This window comes from Lactuca saligna, chromosome 5, assembly GCF_052625555.1.
Source record: "Lactuca saligna cultivar CGN05327 chromosome 5, ASM5262555v1, whole genome shotgun sequence".
NCBI lineage: Eukaryota > Viridiplantae > Streptophyta > Magnoliopsida > Asterales > Asteraceae > Lactuca > Lactuca saligna.
Window position 1 is genome coordinate 75,587,470 of NC_136421.1, and position 26,645 is coordinate 75,614,114.

The following is a 26,645-nucleotide window of genomic DNA, read 5'->3' on the forward strand; positions in this document are numbered from 1 at the left end:
TCAACCACCATCTTCATAATTTTCGACATTAAAACTTTTTATACCCAGTTGATGTCTATATATGGTAAAAACTATATCTCCTCTGTGATAGGCCATATTTTTACAAAGTTCATATATTTGGAATCACGTTTAGGTGTATATTCCAAATATGTGAACCTGCTCCTAAGATGACACGATTTTTCACGCTCTTATTTTTTAGACTAAAGGTCGAGATTATCGGGTTTGGTAACTGAATATATCTTTTTATATTATTAGTGTATTACATATATTGGTTTACGTTGATTTCTAACAGCGGTCGGTGATGTTTTTGTCTCGGTTGTCACATCCTCCCACTGTTAAAGGAAATTTTATCCCCAAGTTTAGATCACATTCCTAATCATTGAAATTTTGGGTATGTTTTTTATTCCTTTCTTGGTACTTTTATGTGATTTGGAAAAATTGTAATCTTTTCCTCTGGAATTAGGAGAATTTTTATAAATTTAGAAAAAAATGATGAAATTAAAAAGGGAATTCAAGTACAATAAACTAAAGTTTACTAATCCAACCCATAAAATTTTATCTTATTGTGTATCGTTTTGGCGGCATGGCCGAGTGGTAAGGTGGGGGACTGCAAATCCTTTTTCCCCAGTTAAAATCTGGGTGCCACCTCATCAACAAACGAATCAAAATTTATTATCTGCTGATATAAATCACCCTAATTTTACCCAACAGATAAGACGATTGTTGATACTTGGTTGATTCTAAACATTTGTTCTGGGGATTTTGTAAAATATTGGAAATCTTTCAATCTAAAATTCAAATAAAGATTATATTATGATGTTCAAAGCAAGACTTCCCGATTCCCTTCTACTGCTAATGTCTACTGATTGGGTCTTGAATTTCATTGGCATAGCCGCCGGCGGCTAACTAGTTGTGGAAAGTCCTTTATGTAATCTACATATATAGACTCGCAAGAATCTCTGAGTGTTCAGGCATTAAATCACTATTAGATTGAGATTGGATGGATAATTTACGTTTTTATAGAAAAAGTAAATATATATATATATATATATATATATATATATATATACATATATATATATATATATATATATATATATATATATTGAAACCCCTCATCAAGAGTATAATATACTATCTCCCAACTGCTTCAGAGAGACAATCTAGAAAGGAAAGGATACGGATTAGATCAAATAGGAAATAAAAGTATGTAATAGATAGCAATTGATCTATTTGTACTATGAAGGGCAACAAAGAATGGGCCCTGTTTTTTTATTACTATATGTTCCATTAGTAACATTCCTTTGTAGCATCATTGTGTATTTTAGTTGTGTTTAGTCTTTCACGGTTAGAAATCATATAGGAATTTTTTAGAAATGGATTTATTTCATTGGTTCATCAATAGTGTTCGGCCAGAATCCCTTTTTGACTATAGACCATGGATTCTACTATTATTAGTGAGCAATACAATAATGGAATATTTCTAGCATAAAGATAAGGGACATAATTGACATGGATATAGTAAGTATCGCTTGGGCTGCTTTAATGGTAATCTTTACATTTTCCCTTTCACTCATAGAATGGGGAAGAAGTACACTTTATAAGGACTACTAATTTAGTTTACGAATGAAATGGTATCAATTGTTTTATAGATCGTTCTGCAACACATTTTTTATTTTTTATTTGAATTGAAATAATTTTCAAATCAAAATTTATTCATTTAGAAATTCCATTGGATTCTAGTGGAGAAATGTATTATATAACATCAAAACAATTATTTCAGAAAGAAAGAGAATTAGGTGACAACACTCTGACACGTCCGAAAATCATTTGGGAAACGATGGAGAAATTCGTTCAAATTCGTTAACGATTGAAAGTCTCTAGAGACCGATAGAAAAGCTACGTAGACAAACGAAGGAAACCTTTGGAATTCCAGGTGGGAGACCGTGTTCTTTTGAAAGTCTCTCCCTGGAAGGGCTTGATACGCTTCGGAAAGTGTGGGAAGCTCAATCCAAGATACATAGGGCCTTTTGAGATTCTCGCTAGAATCGTCCCTGTAGCTTACAAACTCAATCTACCCCGCAAACTTAGTAACGTACATTCTACTTTCCACGTCTCGAACTTGAAAAAGTGTCTATCTGATGAGACTCTTGTAATCCCACTCGACGATATCGAGATCAACAAGAACCTCAACTTCGTGGAAGAATCTGTAGAGATCATGGACCGAGAGGTCAAGCAAACGAAGCAAAGTCGTATCCCGATAGTGAAGGTTCGTTGGAACGCCAAACGAGGACCGAAATTCACTTGGGAGCGCGAGGATCAAATGAATATGAAATATCCTTATCTTTTCGCGTAGTTATTTGTAACGAGTTTTTGCTTAAACTCTAATTTCGGGATGAAATTCCGTCTAACGGGGCGATGATATGAGAACCCGAAATTTCTATTTATACAAGCCCTTCAGTCAAGCACTTCAAATAAAAGTGAAACACATTTCTACTAAATTTTAGCAGGTTTAAAGTCCGTTTGGGTGTTTTTAATATTAATTCTTCAAGCGAACGAATAAAAGGAAGTATTTCGAGGAGTATCATGTAACAATTAAATCAGCCAACACCTTAATTAGGTGTTCACGGCCAAACAAATGGAGTTTGGGCCATGAACTCCTCTTGTTCGTGAATTCATGCATATAGCATGTGTTGAGTCTTCATTTCCCAATTTCTAAGCTCATGAACATCGAATTATCTCTCAAGTATCATACACCTTTCTTCCAATCTTCCAAAAACGTAAGTGTTTCTTCCTTTGATTTGTTGTTATAACACTTCATCTAGTTGTTATACATGATTTCATCCATGAAATCTTCCCTTTTTCATACATCTTCAAGTGTTCTTCAAAGCACCAAGAACACACACTAGTGTTCTTGGACCTTAAACACCCAAACAAGCTTCTATATTGTAAGTACTCTTGTCCTAGCTTGTTGTATACTAGAATGAACTTGTTTACACCTTAGAAACATCAAGAAATCTGGAATGGAAGGGAGTTTACGGCCAGGGCACCTCCCTAGGCCGTAAACACTATAGAAGTGTGCAAAGTTGCCCTAAACTCCTTCCTAATGCTTAGAACTTGGACTAGAACTATTCACCATTAAGCTAAGGACTTTAAACTACAAGTTTGTGGAGTTTGCCATGGGTTTACGGTCGTACACCCACTAGGGCCGTAAACCCTAGGTCGTAAACTCCATGGGATTTGGACCTTGGGCCGTAAACTCAAGTGCAATACCTTCCGCCCCTTAGATGCAACCCAATGGCCTTCTAACACTTAAAACAAAGTGTTTTCCACATTGTAGGGTGTTTATAGTTACTTAATTAGTGTTATAATCACTAATTAGATGCATACATATGTCTTTATATGTTAATAGGATCATTGTGTGTGTTCAAGTCTTCACATGACACCTAGCACCTTGTCTAACACTTCCATACAATCCACTCACTACAGGTGAGTTCATACCCCTTAATCAACCTTTTTAATGATTTTAAATGCTTTTATGAGGGGGGGGGGGAACAAGTTGAATATCATAGTTGTTATATCAATCACATGTGATTAATAACTATCAAACATATGGATTTACTATACTTTCAAACTATTTTACTAAACAAATGACTTCAAACTGCTTATCAAACTCTTTTACATGTAAACTCTTTACTAAACTCACTTTTAAGTATCAAAACTTTTCTATTACAGCTTTTAAACTTATATATTGTTAAAACCATGTTTATTACATATATAGTTATATAAGTAAGGATTGAAGGACTTAGGACTGCCAACTCACTTTATTTCCTGTTCCTTGTTTGGTTGTGGACTTAGAGTACCCTGTTGCTTGTCTGAGTGTCGTTGGATCCTTAGTTATATATTATGTATATATGTATAGATATAAAGATTTTCATCTCAGTTCAATACATCCAGTCATACAAACGATTCTACTAGTAACTATAATAGGTATAGTTAGGGATATACTACTCATTACTACTAGTTCAATGAAGCATACAAAGAGTTAGTTCATTCATGAATCAATACTTACTATTATGAGAAACTGTACAACGATACTATTATGAGAAACTATACAACTACACTATGATGAGAAACTATACAATGATACTATTATGAGAAACTATACAATGATACTATGGTGAAAAATAACACATTTACTACACTAGTACATACATTACATATACAAGTATACTATAACATAAATGTGATCCACTGTTTCGGGGCATGTCTTCACTGCCATGGGCTAATTTGTAACCAGAATCTCCTGGAGGGAGAGCGTGAGTTTGCGTATAGATCTAAACTGGATTGACTATCCTACACCTTGCTGTTAGCTACAGTGAGACCTGCAGGTCTTCGGGTGCCAAATGTCATTACTTTTGACGTCTTACATCGTCATGTTCATAGTCGATAGCATGGTACAATTAATCACATAATACCTTAATATAAATCCCGTTTAAGGTAGTTAGTAAAACAATAGTTATTATAATACAACACTACAGTACTACATTAATTTACTCCTCTGCATTTATTTTGTGATCACTTCACTTAAAAAACAATGTACAAACTATATTTTGATAATGATAGTTACACTTGGGAAAATTATACACCATTACAAGAAACAAACATACAAAACAGTCGTGCCTTGGTAGAAGGCTACTTTTAGTAGAAAATATAGGATTTTCTAGGAGTTACGAACAATTACAAACATTTACAAACAATCAGATGCTTTTACTAAAAACATTTACAAACTCATACTTCAACCACTATTGAAAACATTTTGATACAAACAATGACACTAAAATACTTATGAACTCACCAGCTTTAAAACTGATAACTCTTTCAAAATAACTTGTATTCTCAGGTCATCGGTAGACAGGTACCGATGCTAACCTTTGACAAGATGGAGCGCATTCAAGACTCATCTTACATTTTGATTTACATTTTGGTGTCTTATAAACTATACATAACACACTTGTATTAAATTAGATTATTAATACAATGGATGATGTTGATTGTTTGTTTACTATTATTCTATGTTGTGATAGTGTACATGACGTCCTCCGTCCCTGAACGTTTCCGTCGTTCCGATTTTGGGGTGTGACAGTAAAAACCTTTAAGATTGTTGAGTATCACTTCAGATAGACACTTAAGGAATTAGACCAATAATATTGAATATTATATGTCAATTAGTTGAAAATAATAAATAAAATTATTATTATAGTTACCAATTATCGTCTAGACACCAAATCAATCCTTCGGGATCATATTTGATTACAAAATAGGTGGACGGAAGAGTTTTTCGTTATTGGATGAAATTAAAATAACAAAACAACAAATTAAAACCGACATGGAGTTGTTGATTTTCGATATGTAAAAGACTTCACAAAAGAAGCTCTTTTATATAAATGTTTTTATGTCACTCTAAGGTTGTAAGCTTCAACATAAATAGCGCGGATTTATTACAAAAATATCATTTGTTCCAATAACTATAGAATAAGAGATAAACACAAAATGATCAATCTAAAAACGGAAGAAACTGGGATTATGAAGTTGCAAATATCGTAGATCTCGAAATTTGGTTTGTGGAGTAAGCATCTAAGAAATGTATATTTATAATTGCAGAAATCCTATAGACGGCAACAATACATATATGTGATGATGACGACCCTATCACGGCTTGAAAAAAGTCACATCAAGTTGATCCTTATCTGCAACTACTTGGTCTGCAAGAAACTTGATTTGGGAGGCTACTAGAACTTTCCACGACTTTATACACAGAGTCAACAAAAGTCAACACATGGTTAACATTGGTCGGGTCGGTCCAACCAACTCGACCCAAACTTGCCATAAATAAAAGTTCATAAACTTCTAACGACTGATGCATCGTGCGCCTAAATCGCGCACTCGCATCAATGTATGTTAGACGAACGTATGTGAGCTTGATTAATCTTTTATCCAGTTAAAATCTATGAAAGTCGTATAAACACAAAAAATATTTCTTCCCCAATGAGTATGGAATTCAAAAACAACTACCAACTTACATCTCTCTCTCTCTCTCTATATATATATATATATATATATATATATATATATATATATATATATATATATATATATATATATATATATATATATATATATATATATATATATATATTTAAATAGTTTTCAAAAGAAAAAAAAAATGTGGTAGAAGTATAGCAAAGGTACAGCCTTAATTAATTTGTAACAATCGAAGTTATATCTGTTTGCGTGATGGGTATAAGCCACTTGTCAAATAATGCCTCTTAGCTGTAAATTTTGTGTTTGGATTACGTGGTGTATGATTGAGTTGTTGTATTCCCACAAACTTAAAATAACATAATAAAACAACCAAGCATGAAAAAGGGCTTGATATTAGACAACGGAATAATTTGTAGTTTCTTTTTATAGTTGTTAACTTTATTGTTGGTCGTTTATTTAACTTCCAATAATTCTAATTACAGTAAACAATCTCTTACGAAGTGTTCTCCTTATAAAAAAACGTAAATATTTATAAAGTAGAATAGTAGTTATCATAAATCATTAGGTTAGGAGTAAAAGATGGTAATAAAGAGAAATTTATTGTATTTAAACTCTAAGATCGTCATCCTTAATGGCTAAATAAATCAGGGTGAATTAGAAGGCGCCTATGGTTACAAACATAAACAAGCCGAGAAATGTTGTGAAATACACATTAGAATTGTAATAAACCATAGAGAACTCATGGAAAAATCGGAGCTAGAGCCTAGAAGTCCTTATAACTTTGAGTGTTGTTTTGGGTAAGGATGGTATGTTTTGTTTTTAATTTAAACTCAAATTAGTTGTAAAATTGCCTATTGGACGTTACGAGGACGACTATGTATTTGATGAATGGTTGGTTGCAGGTTTAAAGAATATACATAGTATTTTTCAAACTTGTACCAACTATGTGGAAAGTTATATAGAACAAATTTACAACTGAAATCCTAAAATCAGAGAAAAACCAAAAGAAAAAAAATGGCGCGACAACACGTAACCAAAACGCAACGAATAGAGGCGGAAAAATAACCATAACCAAAACGCAAACACTAAAGGTGGAAAAAAAAGAAGTGCACCAACGCGTTAATTTAGTATTTAGTACAATACAATAACTCTAGTTTATACCGACGAATGAAAACTTATTATATGTGACCCAACTGAGACGTAGAAAACGTACATAAAATTAAACATGAAAACATACATAAAAGTTATATTGAAACGTAAATAAACTCGATGTAACATCTAAAATTTCAAACCAATTTAATCTTTTTAAACATATCAAGTTCATCAAAACATTACAACTTTGTTTTTAAAATATTGATTATCATAGTTTTTCCCAGAAACATATATATAATAGGAGGAACAGTACGATCACGCCTTCACTTTGCCGCAATCCTCTGATGTACCTGAAACAATAAGTTGAAACTGTATGCCCGAAAGCTTAGTGAGTTACCCCCAAAATATCGATACACATACAGTCTAGATAGCAATAGCAACATTAGCATATCATATCAATAAAACAAAACAGCATATACTGGGTCTATAACTTTACAAGATGGATTACCCATGGGCCCTTAGTACGAGTCTGGAATGCCTAACGGGCCCTCAGCTTCTATATGGGATGCCGTCGAGCCCTCAGTACGAGTCTGGAATGCCTATCGAGCCCTCAACTCGTATCTGGAATGCTCCCGAGTCCTCAGTATGAGTCTGGAATGCCTATCGGACCCTCAACTCATATCTAGAATACTGCCTAGTCCTCAGTATGACTCTGGAATGCCTACCGGGCCCTCAGCTCATATCTGGAATACTCCTGGGTTTGTTGGCTACCGCATGGAGTAGTAAAACCTCAAACCAACCCACATAACATATAACATAACTACTGAGCATGCAATAATCATATAACATCACAACTAGTCCTACAAGTCTACCTAACTGGCATAACCACTAGCATGCAACACTAACTCATACTCAACATTTAACACTACTAGGATAACATATTCAAAGGGGCCGGCCTTGGTGCCTTAGACCCGTTAGTATAGTGAGGATAACTCACCTCGTAGATATCAGCTTGGTAAATAATCAAAGCTCTCCGATCACTTGTCAAAGACTCCACCACCTATTACCATAATATGACATGCTCATAAGTCTCTGTCCTCACAGAATAGCTAACCTTGATCAAGGTCAAAGTCCTTCGTCAAGGTCAACAATCCATGTTGACCTCAACTCGCTGAGTCCTTTTAAGCACATCCAACTCACCGAGTCATCGGGGTGACTCGTCGAGTTCCTTCGAATCTCGATCAAACTTTAAGGCCACCCGTCGAGTTCCCTCCTTGTAACTCGACGGATATACATACAAACGTGTTCTGGTTAAAACTCATCTAACCCGCCGAGTTGTTCATCAACTCGTCGAGTCTAATGCACACCTTCATGTGACTCGTCAAGTCGGCTTTGTGACTCGCCGAGTCCCTTCAGTCATTTTATCATTAGACAACTTTATGCCATGGCAAGGCCCCAAATTGTAGATCCAACTTCCTTAGGCCTGCTTATCACGTAAAGTTGCAAACTTTACGTGCATGCAAGGCTCCAATGACTCAAAAAGCGAAAACTATGCTTGAAATGGGGTTTTACACTTCGGGAGGGGCTCAAACTTGCCAAAGCTAAGAACTTTATGGCCCTTCAATCCATAGAGAGTTCAGATATGAAGTTACAACTTTAGATCTTGGCTCATACTCCAGGAAATGACTTTATAACCCAACCAAGAACCCTAATCTCCAACCAAGGTGGTCTAGAATGAAATAGGTAGGAGGATAATAGCTTGATACCTTCCCAAGAGATGAAAATTGGAGTAGATCTGGATTATCCCTAGGCTCCTTTCTTCAAACCACTTGCTTCCCAAGCTCTTTTCACCAAAATCCTCTTCCAAGGCTTCAAACACACAATGGGCACACACACGCGTATTAGGGTTTGTTAAGAGACTGCAAAGAGGCTGAAAGAGGTTTATGTTCCCCAAAATAGGGTGCACAACCCCAGGATTTAGGGTTTTAGCTGGTAGATCCTACTCGCCTAGTCCCAAGATGGACTCGTCGAGTAGGTTACTTAACCCGCGATCCTTCCCGCTGCTACTCAACAAGTAGATCTACCAACTCATCGAGTAGGGCTTAACCCAATAACTCATATTTAGACAATACCTGAGAATTGGGGCATTACAACTCTACCCCACTTGATCTAGACTAGGCCCTCGAAGTCTGCTGGAATTAACAATGTCGGGTAATGCTCGCGCATCTCTGCCTACGGCTCTCATGTCCACTTGGATCCCTTCCGATGTTCCCATTATACCTTTATCAAAGGTATTTCCTTGTTCCGCAAAATCTTCTTTTTCTTTTCTAAGATAGCCATAGGTCTTTCCACGTAGTTCAGACGCTCATCGACCTGTATATCATCCGGTGATACTACCGCCTCCTGGTCCGTGATGCACTTTCGTAACTACGAAACATGGAATGTGTTGTGAATCCGGCTGAGCTCTTCCGGAAGCTCAAGCCTATATGTCACCTTGCTAATCCTGGAAATGATCCTGAATGGCCCAATATATCGAGGGTCCAATTTTCCACTCTTCATGAAGCTGATCACACCCTTCCAGGGCGAGACCTTCAAAAGTACCATGTCACCTACCTGAAATTCCAACTCAGATCGGCATCTGTCGGCGTAACTTTTCTTCCGACTCTAAGCTGTCTATAGTCTCTGCCTGATCTATTGAATCTTCTCGGTAGTCTGCAAAACCACCTTCATCCAGCCCATTACCCTGTGACTTACCTCGCCCCAACAAACCAGGGTGCGACACCTCCGCCCGTAGGTAAGAATCCCAACTCCCATCGAAGTCGATAGCTATTGTTGTAGGCGAACTTTCCAAGCGGTAGGTGAGAATCCCAACTCCCACCGAAGTCGATGACACATGCCCTCAACATGTCCTCGAGGGTCTGAATAGTCCGCTCGCTCTGGCCGTCTGTCTGCGGGTGGAATATTATGCTGAAGTGTAATCGCGTGCCAACCTCCTCATGAAACTTCTGCCAGAAACGGGAGGTAAACCTGACATCCCGATCTGAGACAATGGAAACGGGAATCCTATTGCGAGATACGATCTCGCGAACATACACTTCGGCCAACTTCTAGGCCGATGAACTCTGCTGTATGGCCAAGAAATAGGCACTCTTAGTCAATCGGTCCACGATGACCCAAATGGCATCAAACCACTTTGTCGTCCTTGGCAGTTTTGTGATAAAGTCTATCGTGATCTGTTCCCATTTGCACATGGGAATCTCCAGGGGCTGCAGCTTGACGTGCGGCCTCGGATGTTCGGCCTTGACAATCCTACCGGTCAAGCACCTCTCGACGTACCAAACAATCTCGTGCTTCATACTCGGCCACCAATAGTTCAAACTCAAACCCGGTACATCTTGGTGGCCCCCGGGTGAATGGAGAAGTGAGACTTATGAGCCTCCTCCATAACCATCTGCCTAATCCCGCCAGACATTTGAACCCAAACTCTACTATATCCGGTCAGTAATCCCCGACTGTCCTGCACGAACCTGGCGTTTTCACCCTTGATCCTCTCCCACTTCAAATTCTCCGGTCGTATGCCCTCTATCTGGACATCTCTGATCAAGCTGACAAGCGGGGAATCCACAGCTATTTTCATACATACTGCGGGGGTGGAAGACCCAACCGACTTGCGGCTCAAAGCATCCGCTACCACATTTGCTTTACCAGGGTGGTAAAAGATCTCGCAATCGTAGTCCTTGACTGCATCCAGCCACCTGCGTTGCCTCATGTTCAAGTTCGGCTTATCCATGATGTGTCTCTAGCTCTTATGGTCTATGTAAATGGTACAGCAGACCCCATAAGGGGTAATGTCTCCATATCTTGAGGGCTAACACCACCGCTCCCAGCTCCAAATCGTGCGTAGGGTATCGTGTCTCATGCAGTTTCAGTTGTCGCGATGCGTAGGCTATCACTCATCCTCTCTACATGAGGACCGCCCCTAACCCTGTGATGGATGCATCACAGAACACTAAAAAATCCTCAACTCCCTCTGGGAGTGTTAGGACTGGCGCCTCACACAAACGCTGACGGAGGGTCTAAAACGCTCCCTACTGCTCAGGACCCCACCGGAAATCCACCCCTTTTCTCGTGAGGCGAGTGAGGGGTACTGCAATCTTGGAGAAATCCCGTATGAATCTCTGGTAGTATCCTGCCAAGCCCAAAAATCTCCTAATATCCGAGGGGGATTTCGGAACCTCCCACTGCATAACCGCCTTAATCTTGGTCGGATTGAACAAATTCCCTTCTTGGTTAACGAGATGTCCAAGGAACTGGACCTCTCGTAACCAAAAAGTCACACTTCGAGAACTTGGCGTACAGTCGATCCCGCCTTAGGACTCCCAACAGCTCTCGTAGATGCTCCTCATGCTATTCTCGGGTCTTGGAATACACCAAGATATCATCTATAAATACTATGACCGAGCGGTCAAGTATCGGTCTGCAGACCCGATTCATCAGCTCCATAAACACTGTTGGCGCGTTGGTGAGCCCAAAAGGCATCACCACAAACTCGTAATGTCCATAACGAGTTCGGAACGCAGTCTTCTCCAGGTCCTCCTCCCTGAACGTGACTTGGTGGTACCCAGACCTCAAATCTATCTTGGAAAACCAAGATGCACCCTACAACTGATCGAAGAGGTCGTCTATCCTCGGGAGTGGGTAACGGTTCTTTACCATTAGCTTGTTAAACTCCCGGTAATCAATGAAGATCTGGTGTGAACCATCCTTCTTCTGGACGAAACAATCGGCGCTCCCCATGGAGAACTGCTAGGTCGCATGAACTACTTGCCCAACAATTCCTATAGCTTCAACGACAACTCTTACATCTCAGACGGCACCAATTGGTATGGCGCCTTAGCAATAGGGGCCGCACCTGGCACCAGGTCGATCCTGAACTCGACCTGCCTCTCCGAAGCTATCCCTAGAAACTCCTCCGGAAACACATCTGTGAACTCCCTGACCACTGGTAAATCGAAGACCGGATTTTGGTCCCTGACTTGCGTATATACCGTGTACGCTAGATAACTCGTACACCCATGTTGAATGTACTGTCGAGCACTGGCAGCTCAACAAAAACCTGAGCCTACTCTGGTGCCCTCACCATATATAATCAGTTCTCCCCCACTTGGGGTTCGAACTACCACTCACTGGTCCTCGCAATAAATCATAGCACCGAACTTACTAAGCCAATCCATGCTTACAATCACGCAAACCTCCCCCATGGGAATCAGAATTAATTCTATCGGAAAAGACACCCCAAAAATCTCCAAGTCAAATCCTCGATAAATTAAAGAAGCAGAAACCCCGTGTTCGTTGGCGATAGATAATCGTGGCGGACACTCCAACTCACCAATAGGCGTACTGAACTCCCTACTAAAAGACCGAGACATGAAGGACCAACTCACCCCCGAGTAAAATAAGACCAAAGCAGGCAAAGAGTTCACCAAAAACGTACCTAATCACAGGTACAACAGATAAGCATATAACAGATAAATAAAACAAGATGAGGATAGAAACATAAAAACAACCACATCTGGTGCTGCTCTGGCCTCCTCCGCCGTAAGTTGGAAGGCATGGCCCTGAGCCTTCGGAGGCTCTGTCCTGACTCGTCTCCTATCTGTGATCCTCAAAGTAGCCAGTGCTGCAAGTCTACCTAACTGGCATAACCACTAGCATGCAACACTAACTCATACTCAACATTTAACACTACTAGGATAACATATTCAAAGGGGTCGGCCTTGGTGCCTTAGACACCTTAGTATAGTGAGGATAACTCACCTCGTAGATATCAGCTTGGTAAATAATCAAAGCTCTCCGATCACTTGTCAAAGACTCTACTACCTATTACCATAATATGACATGCTCATAAGTCTCTGTCCTCACAGAATAGCTAACCTTGATCAAGGTCAAAGTCCTTAGTCAAGGTCAACAGTCCATGTTGACCTCAACTCGTCGAGTACTTTGAAGCACATCCAACTCGCCGAGTCATCAAGGTGACTCGTCGAGTTCCTTTGAATCTTGATCAAACCTTAAGGCCACTCGTCAAGTTTCCTCCATGTAACTCGACGGATATACATGCAAACGTGTTCTGGTTAAAACTCATCCAACTTGCCGATTTTTTCTTCAACTCGTCGAGTCATATGGAAATCTTCATCGGACTCGCCGAGTCGTTCGTGCAACTCGTCGAGTCTAATGCACGCCTTCATGTGACTCGCCGAGTCGTCTTTGCGACTCCTTGAGTCCCTTCAACCATTTCATCATGCAGACAACTTTTAATCCATGACAACGCCCCAAATTGTAGATCCAACTTCCTTAGGGCTGCATATCACGTAAAGTTGCAAACTTTACGTGCATGCAAGGCTCCAATGACTCAAAAAGCCCAAACTATGCTTGAAATGGGGTTTTACACTTAGGGAGGGGCTCAAACTTGCCAATGCTAAGAACTTTATGGCCGTTCAATCCATAGAGAGTTCAGATCTGAAGTTACAACTTTAGATCTTGGCTCATACTCCAGGAAATGACTTTATAACCCAACCAAGAACCCTAATCTCCAACCAAGGAGGTCTAGAACGAAATAGGAAGGAGGATAATAGCTTGATACCTTCCCAAGAGATGACAACTGGAGTAGATCCGGATTTTCCCCAGGCTCCTTGCTTCAAACCACTTGCTTCCCAAGCTCTTTTCACCAAAATCCTCTTCCAAGGCTTCAAACACACAATGGGCACACAAACACATATTAGGGTTTGTTAAGAGACTGCAAAGAGGCTGAAAGAGGTTTGTGTTCCCTAAAATAGGGTGCACAACCCCAGGATTTAGGGTTTCAGGTGCTAGATCCTACTCGCCTAGTACCAAGATGGACTCGTCGAGTAGGTTACTTAACCCACGATCCTTCCCGCTACTACTTAGCGAGTAGATCAACCAACTCGTCGAGTAGGGCTTAACCCATAACTCATATTTAGACAATACTTGAGAATCGGGGGGTTACACTCGAATTTATATCAACACGTACATAAAATTAAGTTGGTAAGATTTTTTTAAGTTGATGAATGGAAGTTCAAATAATCCAAAACGTATTATATATGACAGATTCATATATAAAAAGCGTACATAAAAATATGAACAAAAATGTGAACAAAAACATTTACTTAAATACGTAGATAAACTCGAATTTATGCCAACACATATATAAAAAACCAAGTAAAGTTTTAAATAAAAATACCAAACACAATTTCTAAATTTTACAAAGTATTTTAAAACGTAAACGGGTGGAAAATGTGACATTTTAAAAAGTTAATGATGAAAAATATCATTTTACAAAGTATTTTAAAAAGTAGAATGATGGAAAGTGTATTTTTTAAAAAGTTTTAAATATGAAAAGGTGAAAGTGATATTTTACATAGTTCAAAATGAATGATGGCAAAAATGATATTTAAAAAACTTAGGAATGAAAAATACCATTTTACAAAGTATTTAAAAAAAAATAGAGGGTTAGAAATTGTAATTTCACAAAGTAAAGGGATTTGAAGTAGATAGGTGTAAAGTGTTGGTAGAAATTTTACGAAAATGTCAAAATCGAGGGGGTCAATATGAGGGGTGATAATTATAGAAGATTAAGATTATATATACCACCATGGATAAACATGAATGTGTGGAAAATGAAGGAGGTGATCATAACATTTTAGAAAGTTCAAAGTTCAAGGATGAAATTGGAATCATGAAAAAAAATTACTTTCAAGCATAGATAAATTTGAATTTATACCAATACGTACATAAAAAAAGCATGTATTTTTTTATATTAACAAACTAAAGTTCTCACACAAAAGTTTATAAAATAAAAGGATGAAAGTGATATTTACAAAGTGTAAAGTGGATGTGATCAAAGTGGCATTTTAAAAAATTAGGAGTGAAAAATATCATTTTATAAAATATTTTAAAAAGTAAATGGTGAAAAATATAATCAAAATATTTAGAAACTAGATCCGTGAAGTGTCATTCTAGAAAGTTCAAGGTGAATGTATCAAAATGATATTTTAAAAAGTCGGATATGAAAAATATCATTTTATAAATTATTTTAAATGATAGAAAAATAGAAAGTGTAATTTAGTATATAGATAATCGTTTTGGGTTATGTGTTGGTCCATGTCTCTATTTTAGCTCTATTTCAGCTAGGAAGTGAAATACAAAGGATGAACATTAAGTTTTTGTATAAAATTATGAGTTTAATCTGGTATGTGATGATTTATTTTAAAACTAATTGTGGATTTATGTTTGTAACAAATGGATATAGTTGATCATTATTTCTACATTTCTTTTTGGTATTTCTTTTGTGTTTCGAGAAAAACTTAAGGACAAAGAGATTATGGTGCAAAATTTAAGTTAATCTGGTGGATTTTTGTTAAGCTCGACAATAAAAGATACCGGAATTATGAAGGAAACATAAAAACAATATACATCATTAAATATAAGCAAGTTAAATGGATACTTGTTGAATCATAACTTGGTTTGCATCCACACACAAGTTATTAAGTGATAAACAACTAAATATGAACAAAGAGATATGAATGACAAGGATGCTTCGATTATGATATGATAAGGTTACAAGAATACAAACTGTCTATTTATTTATAGGCATAAATAGTACACATCTCTAAATAAGATTTTATAAAAGCAATCCTGATCTAGACGGTCATGCTTCCCATGCTTGGGACTTGCAAAACCAATCTAACACACAAAGTCAGAAAATATGATCATTACTTTTCTGACATTACGGTATCCACAACAAACAAAATATTTTCTATGCTTCGCGTCTCCTTATCTCTTTTCTTTAAATCTTCAATCAAGACAATGTAATTAACTCCTCTCTGTCATTTCTCTTCCAAAACTCTTTGCTACTCAAAAGAAGTCTTCACTTCCAGATACACTCAGTAAACGTCGAGTGTCACTTTCATGTATCAAGAATTCCTCCCTAAGTAACATCCCAACTATCATCTTCATTGATTAAGTTTCACATACTTAATGATGAGCCACCAAAACTTTCTAACTTCAAAAGTCCACTTGATTCTCCTTTTTACTTCAAACTTTACTTTGTCAGTGGTGAACGTGGACTTTTCAATAAAAAAGATACTGTCTTCCAATTGTTTCTTTGAGCACCGATGAAACACAGTGGTTGGAATGAAGTATTTTTCACTATCTCTGGAGATTTTAAAACTGATACCAAGTACACACAAGTTTGTGGGTCCTAGGCTTAGATCTTTAATTCCATCGATTATTATTAGAGCATGTTGTAACACCCACTGATTCGGACTAATCAATTTAAAAACAATGTGTGTCAAAAATTACTAATCTTAACCAAGTTATTGTATACGTCATAAAGGTTCCGTACATATAAACAACACTGAAATCCGAGTTATAGCTAAGAAGTTATGACCCGTCGAAGTTTTTCGGCTAAACCAGCACGGTACCACGTAATATAAAATGTGAATTTTGATAAACTACTTAATAGCCTCAACAATCTAAACGAAAGTCGTAGTATACGTTAAACCGAGAACGTGCATAAAAAGAACGTCCAAATCTGACTTCGTATGAGGAAGTTATGATTTTTCTAAGATTTAGCATAGCAGTGCACAGCCCGGAATACGAATTTTAGATCGATCAAATTTTTGCCGATGCAACCTAAATGATAATTGAAGATCTCATTAATAAGAGCTCAACGATAAAAAAAACAAACTAAAATGGAGTCCATATGTAAAATTTATGAATTTTACAAGTTCGTTTAACAGTATAATCTTCTCATAATGTTAAATTTAAAATTGGTCAAAAATTAGCTAATGGAGTCAAAAGGAGAGTTTTAGATTGTCAATACCTACGAGTGAATATAAAGAACGTCGAAAACGGAGCTCGTATGCGAAAGTTACGGGGTTTATAGGTCAGCAGGGTGCTGCTGCAAGAGGGTGACGTGGCTGAATTTGGGCCATTGCTTTCTCACCAAGCCTTGCCACCAGAGGGTGACATGTGGCACCAACTCGGTGAGTTAGAGGCCCCAAATCGATCAGTTGAGCATTATTTCAGCATATAAATACCTTGCGATGTTACCTTCATTTCTCACACCAAACCAACTTCTTTCTGACTCTAACTTCTCTCTAAACCTCCCAAAACCCCTCTAATACCCTAGTAACCTCAAGGTGCTAGAGGAAAGCCTTGGAGCGCTCGAAGGCTCTGAGAATAAGAACTTTTTGGCTTAGAAGTTCTGCCCCTGCAAAGCCCGGTTCCTAGCCAAACCCCCCGGTAAGTGAGTTATGCTTACCCTACATTAAGTATAACTTATGTTTATGTTCATTATCGTTATTATGAACTTATAAAAAAGATTTATGAGTGATTCCAAGTCATTATTGTGACAACCCGAACCTTTTATCCATTAAAGTCAGCCGTTTTTCGTTAAATAAATTTCATATTTTTATTTGTTTGTTCCGTTAATTTATATGGTTTGGAAAATCATTAAGTTTTATATAATTAAATTTATATACAATTCGGAACCAAAAATCATGCAAAAAAACCCGAGTTTTCTTCGAAAAATCAACAGTTTTTGGCCTGAATGGAGTTCACGGCCGTGAACCCGATCACGGTCGTAAACCCGTTTACGGCCATAAACTAGTTAATAGCTGATGGACCCTACCACCGACCATGACCCCCCGTCCCACTTTATATATACGTGATCGCTACTCTCATTTGAATTTTTTTGGTCGTGAACACACTTTCTCTCTTTAAAAATCATCACTCGTAAACGTAAGGAAACACAAGATTTCTATTCATTTATCATTCTATCCGCATTGGAACTCATTTTGGAATCAAATCATCAGTTTTTCATCAAGATCAAGTGTTGTTGTTCTCGAGTTTACGGCCGTACACCCTTCAAATCTTCAAACCTTCAAGGGACGAATACTGTTTACGGCTGTACACCCATCAAAAATTCATATTTCCTTCAAGAACACCGTTCACGGCCGTAAAACCTTCAAGGGGCTGTTCACAGCCGAGAACAGTTCACGACCGTAATCCCCATTCATGGCTACAAACCCTCCCTAACCGATGAACTTGACTAAAAACTCGGTTTCCCTGATTCAATCAAGTCCCGATAACATTCATTAACTGAAAGCAAGTGTTTTTCTAACACTAAATCTAACAAAATCGCTAATACAGATACGTATATGTATTTAAATGTTATTAGGATTCCGTTAAGTGCCGCTTACAACAACCCGAGGGTCTTCATTTGCAGTTTCATTGTTCGACATTTCACGCAAACAAACAGTGAGTTCATACCCCTTCGCTTTTATGGTTTTTAAAACGTTTTCAAGGGGGGAATACAAGCCAAACACAAATGATTTTGTGAAACTAAAACAAAAGAATTTTAACAAGTTTAAAACTCATGCAATTGATATAGTCAAACGATTTCCACATTTATATAAAATACTTAGATATTTTATTGGTTTTGTAACATGCTGACGATAAGTGACACTTTCAACTTGAAATCATAATTGCATAGTTTTCCGAACAGTTCACGAACCAAGTACATAACCTTTCAGGAAAATTATAATGGGTATAGTTTGGGGAATTCATTACAGAGTTTTTACCAATTCAGATTATATATATGGGCAAACATATAAGCTATGATAGCTTAGGTTTATGATATTCATTACTACATTCGGATAACAAGAGTATAACACTAAATAATTATTTAAGTATAATTATTAATACTCTACCAAGTATACATATGGTTTCAAACACTAGAAGACGATACAAAACTACACGTAAACTAGTTAATACAGGATTGTGAGACAACTCTTCATTTGTAGCATTCGGAGTACTGGAAAAATCCTCAATGTTTAGTTTAACCAGAGTCTCCTGGAGGGAGAGTGTGAGATTTGTGAATAGATATATTCGGGACTGACAATCCCACACCTAAAATGCTAGCTATAGTTAGGCAGGTATGCTTGGGGTGACAAATATCATATCGTACAACGCCTGAAGAACGTCGTTGAGGTCATAAGTCATATCAAGCATAGTTATGTGACTCAATATAGTATAAACTAACCTTTTTTTACGGGATTTCATTCTTCATTAGTTTTATTTTAATTAATAGAACTATTATACATTACACTGGAGGATTCCAGGGATACAATACTTGATTTTATTTTAAATAATAAAACTAGTATACATACTAGTGGTGACCAGGGTTTTCAAACAGAACATACATTACTTACTGGTAGTAACCAGGGTTTTCATACAAAAGGTTTTCATTCAAAACAATGATATACAATACAACTGATGGTAACCAGACATACGAACTAATACATTATACACTACTAAAGAACACAGTAACAAACATATATGTTAGAAAATATTGGAATTTCTTGGGAAGCATACAAACATTTTTACAGAAATTCAATGATTGGTTTTCACTACAAAAACATTCTTATGAACTCACCAGCTTAATGCTGATACTCTTTCAAAATCACTTGTATTCTCAGGAAATCAGTAGACAGGTACTCCTGCAGAATTTTGAGAAGACGGAGCGTATAGAGACACGTCTTTTACATATTTTGTCATACTTGTGATGTACTCAAACAATGAATCAAACAAATTTAAATATTCATATCTTAATTTAATGGTTGTGTTTACTTCGATTACTATGATGCAATTTTTGTGATACTACATGTGAAGTCATCTACCCCCGAACGTTTCCGCCATTCCGGTTTGGGGGTGTGACAGATTGGTATCAAAGCTATTGTTATAGTGAAATAAGTATACTAAACCTTACATGGGGCTAAAGTGCTCTGAACTAAAATTATACTTTTAAAATATAAGTATGTTATAAGAAGTGTACACGTATACATACGTACCTGAAATAGTATCATAAGTAGAACAAAACATAAGTATTTGGATGTTGGACATTGCGGTTAAACCTGGATAGTTATGTAATCATGTCTAGGGTCAATATAGCCTGGTCAACTATATTTATTTGAGACATGACCAACATGTGTTTGGGAGTGACTGTGGTGTTGCATCAATCGTAAAACTTACCAAACTATATACAACAAGATATCGATAGAACATAGCATACAACTTAAAATACTATAGGAGTATTTTAGCTAGATCCGAATACAGTGTAGAGATTCATTCCAAGTGTTGCTACTTATTTCTTCCTAGCGATAGTTTACTTGCATTAGTAACATTTCCTTGTTTATCGCTTAATAGAACACTTTATCTTTCAGGCTGAGATATTTTTTATTTCATATCTCTTGATTCAAAAATCTAGGGGACTTACCATCCTCTTCTTCCTGATTATTTTTAGAACAAGATGCCTCTGAAGAAAAGACCCAACAGAAAGAACAACAATCCCCCAACGGATCCAATGCTGCCACCTCCTCAGTTCGATCCTGCCATGTTCTAGGCAGCGGTTACTGTCGCTGTGGCTACCGTGATGTCACAGATTAATTCTAGAGGCTCTAGCATATCGGGAGGTGGTACCCATCCCCTTCATCTCGATGGTAGCCAGGGACACCAGAAGGAGTGTTCCTATAAAGACTTTATGAACGCAAAGACCAAATCTTTTGATGAGAATGGAGGTGTCATTGCCCTAACCTGATGGATCGAGAAGATCGAATCGGTCTTCGAAATATGTGCGTGCTCCGAGGCAAATAAAGTGAAGTTCGCTGCCTGCACCTTCACCAATAGAGCCCTGACTTGGTGGAATAGCCGAGTTAAATTGCTAACTCTGCCATTAGCCAATGCTATTGGTTGGGAGAGTTTAAAGGAACTTATGCTTGCTGAGTACTACCAAAGGGGTGAAATGCAGAAGTTGGAGCACGAACTTTGGAACCTGAAGATGAAGGGATCCGACATTGCCACCTATATAACTAGATTCTGCGATCTGGCTCTCTTTGTCCGGGAATGGTCACCCCGGAAAGCAAAAACATAGAGAGGTACATTTGAGGATTGACACCCCCAACTCAAGGAAATATTTTGGCTCCTAAACTTCTCACATTCGATAGCGCTAATTGTTTAGCGCAAAATATAATAGATTATGGGGTTAATCTTGATGCAGTGGCAGCCATTCCTGAACCACCGAAGGCAAGTAGTGGGAAGAAAAAGTTTGGGAATAAGTGTAAGGTCCAGTCTTCGCATGAACCCTCCAAGAAACAACAAGTAGTGGCAGTTCATGTTGCTACCACTCCCACCGTCGTCCCTGCAACTCAGTCACATGCTAATAGATATGTCGGTACCCTTCCTTGGTGTGACAAGTGCAACTATCATTATCACGGGCCATGCCATGAAATGTTGTGCAACAGTTGTGGCAAGAAGGAGCATACAACTCGAGTTTTCAAAACACCAACCCATCCAACCAATCAGGCTCCTGGAGCGGGTGCTGGTCAAGCCTGTTATGGTTGTGGGGAGATTAGGCACTTCAAGAGGAATCGTCCTAAGACAACAACAACTGGCAACACAGGGAGAATGCTAGCTATGGGCCAGGAGGAAACAGTTGTTGATCCCACCGTTGTTACAGGTACGTTCCTCCTTGACAACTTTTATGGATGCATTCTTTTTGATTCTGGTGCGGAGAGAAGTATTGTTAGTCATGCATTCAAGTGTCTACTCCAGCATAAACCCCAGCCTTTAACTGAAATATTCACCGTCGAGTTGGCTAACACAAAGAAAGAGAGTACTAACGACATATTCATCGGTTGTACCTTTACCTTAAACGACCATTCCTTTCCAATTGACCTTATGCTAGTTTCCATAAAAAGCTTCGACGTCATTATTGGCATGGATTGGTTGAGCCCCAAAATGCTGATATCCTTTGTTATGAAAAAGCCATTCGCCTCAATCTACCATTTAGTTAAGCCCTCGTTATTTATGGTGATAAACTAAGTTAAAACCTTCGTATCATTTCATGCATCAAAGCCCAGAAATATCTGCGAAAGGAGTGTCATGCATTCCTAGCCAATGTCGTTAATGAGAAGCAGGAAGTTAAAGACCACGAGAGCATCCCCGAAGTATGCAAATTTCCTGATGTATTTCCTGAAGAGCTTCTTGGGATCCCTCCTGAGCGCTAAGTCGAGTTCCAAATCGACTTAATCCCTAGAGCTACCCCCGTAGCTAAATCCCCATACCGTTTGGTGCCGGTAGAAATTCAAGAGTTATCCAACCAACTCAATGAGCTACTCAACAAAGGATTCATCAGATCGAGTTCCTCACCCTGGGGAGCCCAGTCTTAGTTGTGAAAAAGTAGGATGAATCTTTTTGGATGTGTATTGATTATCGCGAACTGAACAAGCTTATCATCAAAAATCGTTATCCTCTTCCTCGAATCAACGACCTATTCAAACAACTTCAAGGAGCTACATACTTCTCGAAAATATAACTAAGATCAGGGTACCATCAGCTACGAGTCCATGAGGGTGATGTTCCTAAGACAACATTTCAGACTCGATATGGCCACTACAAATTTGTGGTAATGCCCTATGGTCTAATGAACACACTGGTGATATTCATGGATCTGATGAATTGGTGTGCTGCCTTTCCTATACAAGTTCGTGATAGTGTTCATTAATGATATACTTGTCTATTCCCAAATCTAGGAAGATCATAGACACAGATCACAAAGTGTGTAGTATACACAGATCACAAGAGTCTGCAACACATCTTTGATAAGAAAGAACTAAACATGAGAAAAAGAAGATGTTTAGAGTTGCTAAATGAATATGATTGTGAGATTCATTATCACTTAGGAAAGGCTAACATCGTAGCTGATGTCTTGTGTCTTAATGAGCGAGTTAAACCTCATAGACTCAAACCACTTGGCATGGCGATTCATTCTAAACTAATCTCGCAAATTAGAAGTGCTCAACTTGAGGATATAATGGAAGAAAATGTTAAATAAGAAGACCATAGAGTAATGGAAAGAAAACTCGAAGTTAAGGATGATGGAACGACATATTTCATGAACTGAGTATGGGTTCCAAAATTTGGAGAGGTCAAAGAACTAGTTCTAAACGAGGACCATATGACTAGATATTCCATCCATACTGGAGCAGACAATATGTATTTAGACCTAAAAGCACTTTATTGGTGGCTAAACAAAGTAAATGCCTAACATATTCCGAGGTCAAGGCAGAACATCAACGACCCTCAGGATTATTACAGCAACTAGAGATTCCCAAGTAGAAATGGGAGCATCTCGTAATGGATTTTTGTTACCAAATTACCAAATACTATTAGTGGTTATGATACTATTTGGGTGGTTGTCGATAAATTAATTAATTCTGGCCACTTCATACATATAAAAGAGATGGATAAGATTGAGAAGCTGACCAGGACGTACATTACAAAGATTGTCAGATTGCATAGGGTACCTATATCCATTATCTCTAATAGGGATATAAGGTTTACCTCTAGCTTTTGGTAGAGTTTTCAAAAGTTCCTTGTTACACGCTTGGATATGAGTACAGCCTATCATCCGCAAACTGATGGTCAAAGTGAAAGGACCATCCAAACTTTGGAAGACATGCTCAAAGCATGTGTGATTGATTTCGAAAGTGCATGGGATAGTCACCTTCTTTTGGTTGAGTTCTCAAACAACAATAACTATCACACGAGTGTCAAAGCAACACCATTCAAAGCACTATACAGCCAAAAATGTCAATCCCCCATTTGTTGGATGAAAGTTGGTGATACCTAATTGGCCTAGAAATTCACATGGGATACCTTACAAATGGGCCCAGAGATTATCCACGAGACAACTGAAAAAGATAATGCAGATAAGAGAGCATATTAAGGCAGCACGTGACCATCATAAAAGCTATGCCGACGTAAGTTGTAAACCCATAGGGATATGGTGATGATCAAAGTATCTCCTTTGAAAGGAGTTATAAAGTTCTCAAAGCGAGGTAAACTAAATCTGAGGTACATAGGACCATTCGAAATCCTTGACATGATAGGTCTAGTAGCCTATCAACTTAGTTTACCCTAATATCTTAATAACGTGCATGACGTTTTCCATGTGTCTAATCTAAAAAAGTGCCTTTCTGATGGTACGCTTTTCATTCCACTGGATGAAATTCAGATTAACCATGAACTGAACTTTATCAAAGAGCTAGTCGAAATAATTGACAGAGAGGATAAACGACTCAGGCAGAGTCTGATTCCCATTGTAAAGGTAAGATGAAACTCTGAGTGAGGACCACAATACACATAGGAACGAGAGGACCAAATGAAAGACAAGTACCCTCACTAGTTAGAAGGAAGCCCAACGACAAGATAAAAATTCGGTACCAAATTACCTAAACAGGGGGGGGGGGGGGAATGTGATAATCGAGAGGTTTCCGTCACATATCACCATTAAGAAAGAGTAGGAAAAATAGATGTAATAACTTAATATTATAATATTTGATTTTGAGATAATAAAAATCAAATGTGCCATTACATTTATATGTTAAAACATCCATTAGGCTCAAAATTAGCGTCCGAAAAGTTGTATCATTTTCTAAACTGGTTAAAATACTTTGATAGTACTCGTTTGCATGATCTCAAGATATAAGATTCATAAAAATCCGACTTCAAAAGAAAGATTTATGGATTTTATAGAAATAAAAATCAACTGCGTAATTAAAATTAATTACGTCAAAAAGGTAGTTAGAGATTGGTTGAGTTTTAACTAAAACTGCAATAAGGAGTTTCGTAGTACTCCTTAAGATATAAATTTTAGGACAAAGAGAGCCGAAAGCGGGATCCATATGAGAGAGATACGATTTATGAAAAATCATTTATTTTTACCCCCATTAGGCACAAAAGTGATAGTCAAAACTTGCTACAACAACCTAAAGAAGAGTTGTAGTACCCATTAAGATCATCACATAGATATAAAGAGGGCTTAGATTCGAGCTTGCACAAAGAAGTTATAATTTTTACAAAATCATTTTGTGCGCACGTGGTGCGCGTGTATGCCCACCGCGTATCTGACTCCGAGTTCGAGTATATTGCAAGTGACGTGGCCAATTCGGAAAGTAACACACGACCTTCTCTGGATGGAATCATGATAATCATGTCGATGTGCACAGATATTTGTCTTGCCCGCTCCCCAAATTTATGACTATAAACAAAGGACTGTGCAGAGCTCATTCTCACACCTATATCAAAGGGCTCATGAGACTAGTGTGAGTTCATGACCCTAATTTCATTATTTTAAATGTATAACTGTGGGTGGGGGATACATGCTTATCAAATGGTTTTATCAAAATACATTTATATCTATAAATGTCAATCGCTAAACCTTAAAGCCTTACGATAATGTAGCTTTGGATACTATGCCTCGTTGTAAGCTACAATTTTATGCCTCTGAGTTATGATGCCCGATAGTCTAGTAAGAGATAATACCTAGATGTTATAATGACCAAATCCCTAGGGTTATGTAGTACCTAGAAGTGGAATATGCACCGTACCTAATTGTTACTCTGCCGAAATATCCTATTTTCAAATAAACCTAGTTAGGGTTATATATGTGTTGCAAAATAAGGTGTGTTTGTGTGTGTGTGTGTGTGTATATATATATATATATATATATATATATATATATATATATATATATATATAAGATCTAAAAGATATAATTAATCAAATATAAAATTTAAGGGGTTTATATTATGATAGTTATAGGAAAGATAAAAGATAAAAGATAAAAGATAAATACCAAAGCTTAATGCATTAGTGAGTTAATATTCATCCAATATCCTTGATTAAATTTGATCGGCTTCCCCGGTACCTATAATCGTTAATCTTTCGAGAGCTAGGAAGATATCTATAGATCTATACGAGGATTGACACCCCCACCTACGATTGCTAGCTACAATCCCGACAATAAAACTTTGTTATTAATCACTATTCGACGTCCGATGAAGCGTCGAGACGAGGTAATCATTAATCAAACAATGTTCATTGTAGGGGCTCAGGGTAATACATTACAAACACCTTAGAGATCCGACTGCCTCTAGGGACGCCTTAGAGTGGTAGATAAAATATGTTAGGGTTGTTAGATATCCTACAAAGATTTAAAAAAAAAACATATGATTAATAAAATATTCTAAAAGATAACAAGATAGGATCGTTAGATATCCTAAAAAGATAGTAAGTTAGGATTGATAAAATAGTTTAGGAAATGTTTTTCTAAAAGAAAAATGATTCTTTAATTATTACAACAAAATAAAAGTCAGAAACTATAAAAACATGTGCACTCACCAACATTATGTTGACGTTTTCAAAAAGACATGTATCATTAAAGAGATGAGTGTGGAGGATAGTTTTCTTAAGAAGGAGGAGGTCTTCAAGGAAGCTTGTTGTAGTATAGGTTCGTATATTTATCGTTGTTTGTACTGCTTAGGTTGTGTGCTTGACTTTTAAACAATGTAATCCCAAAATAATTT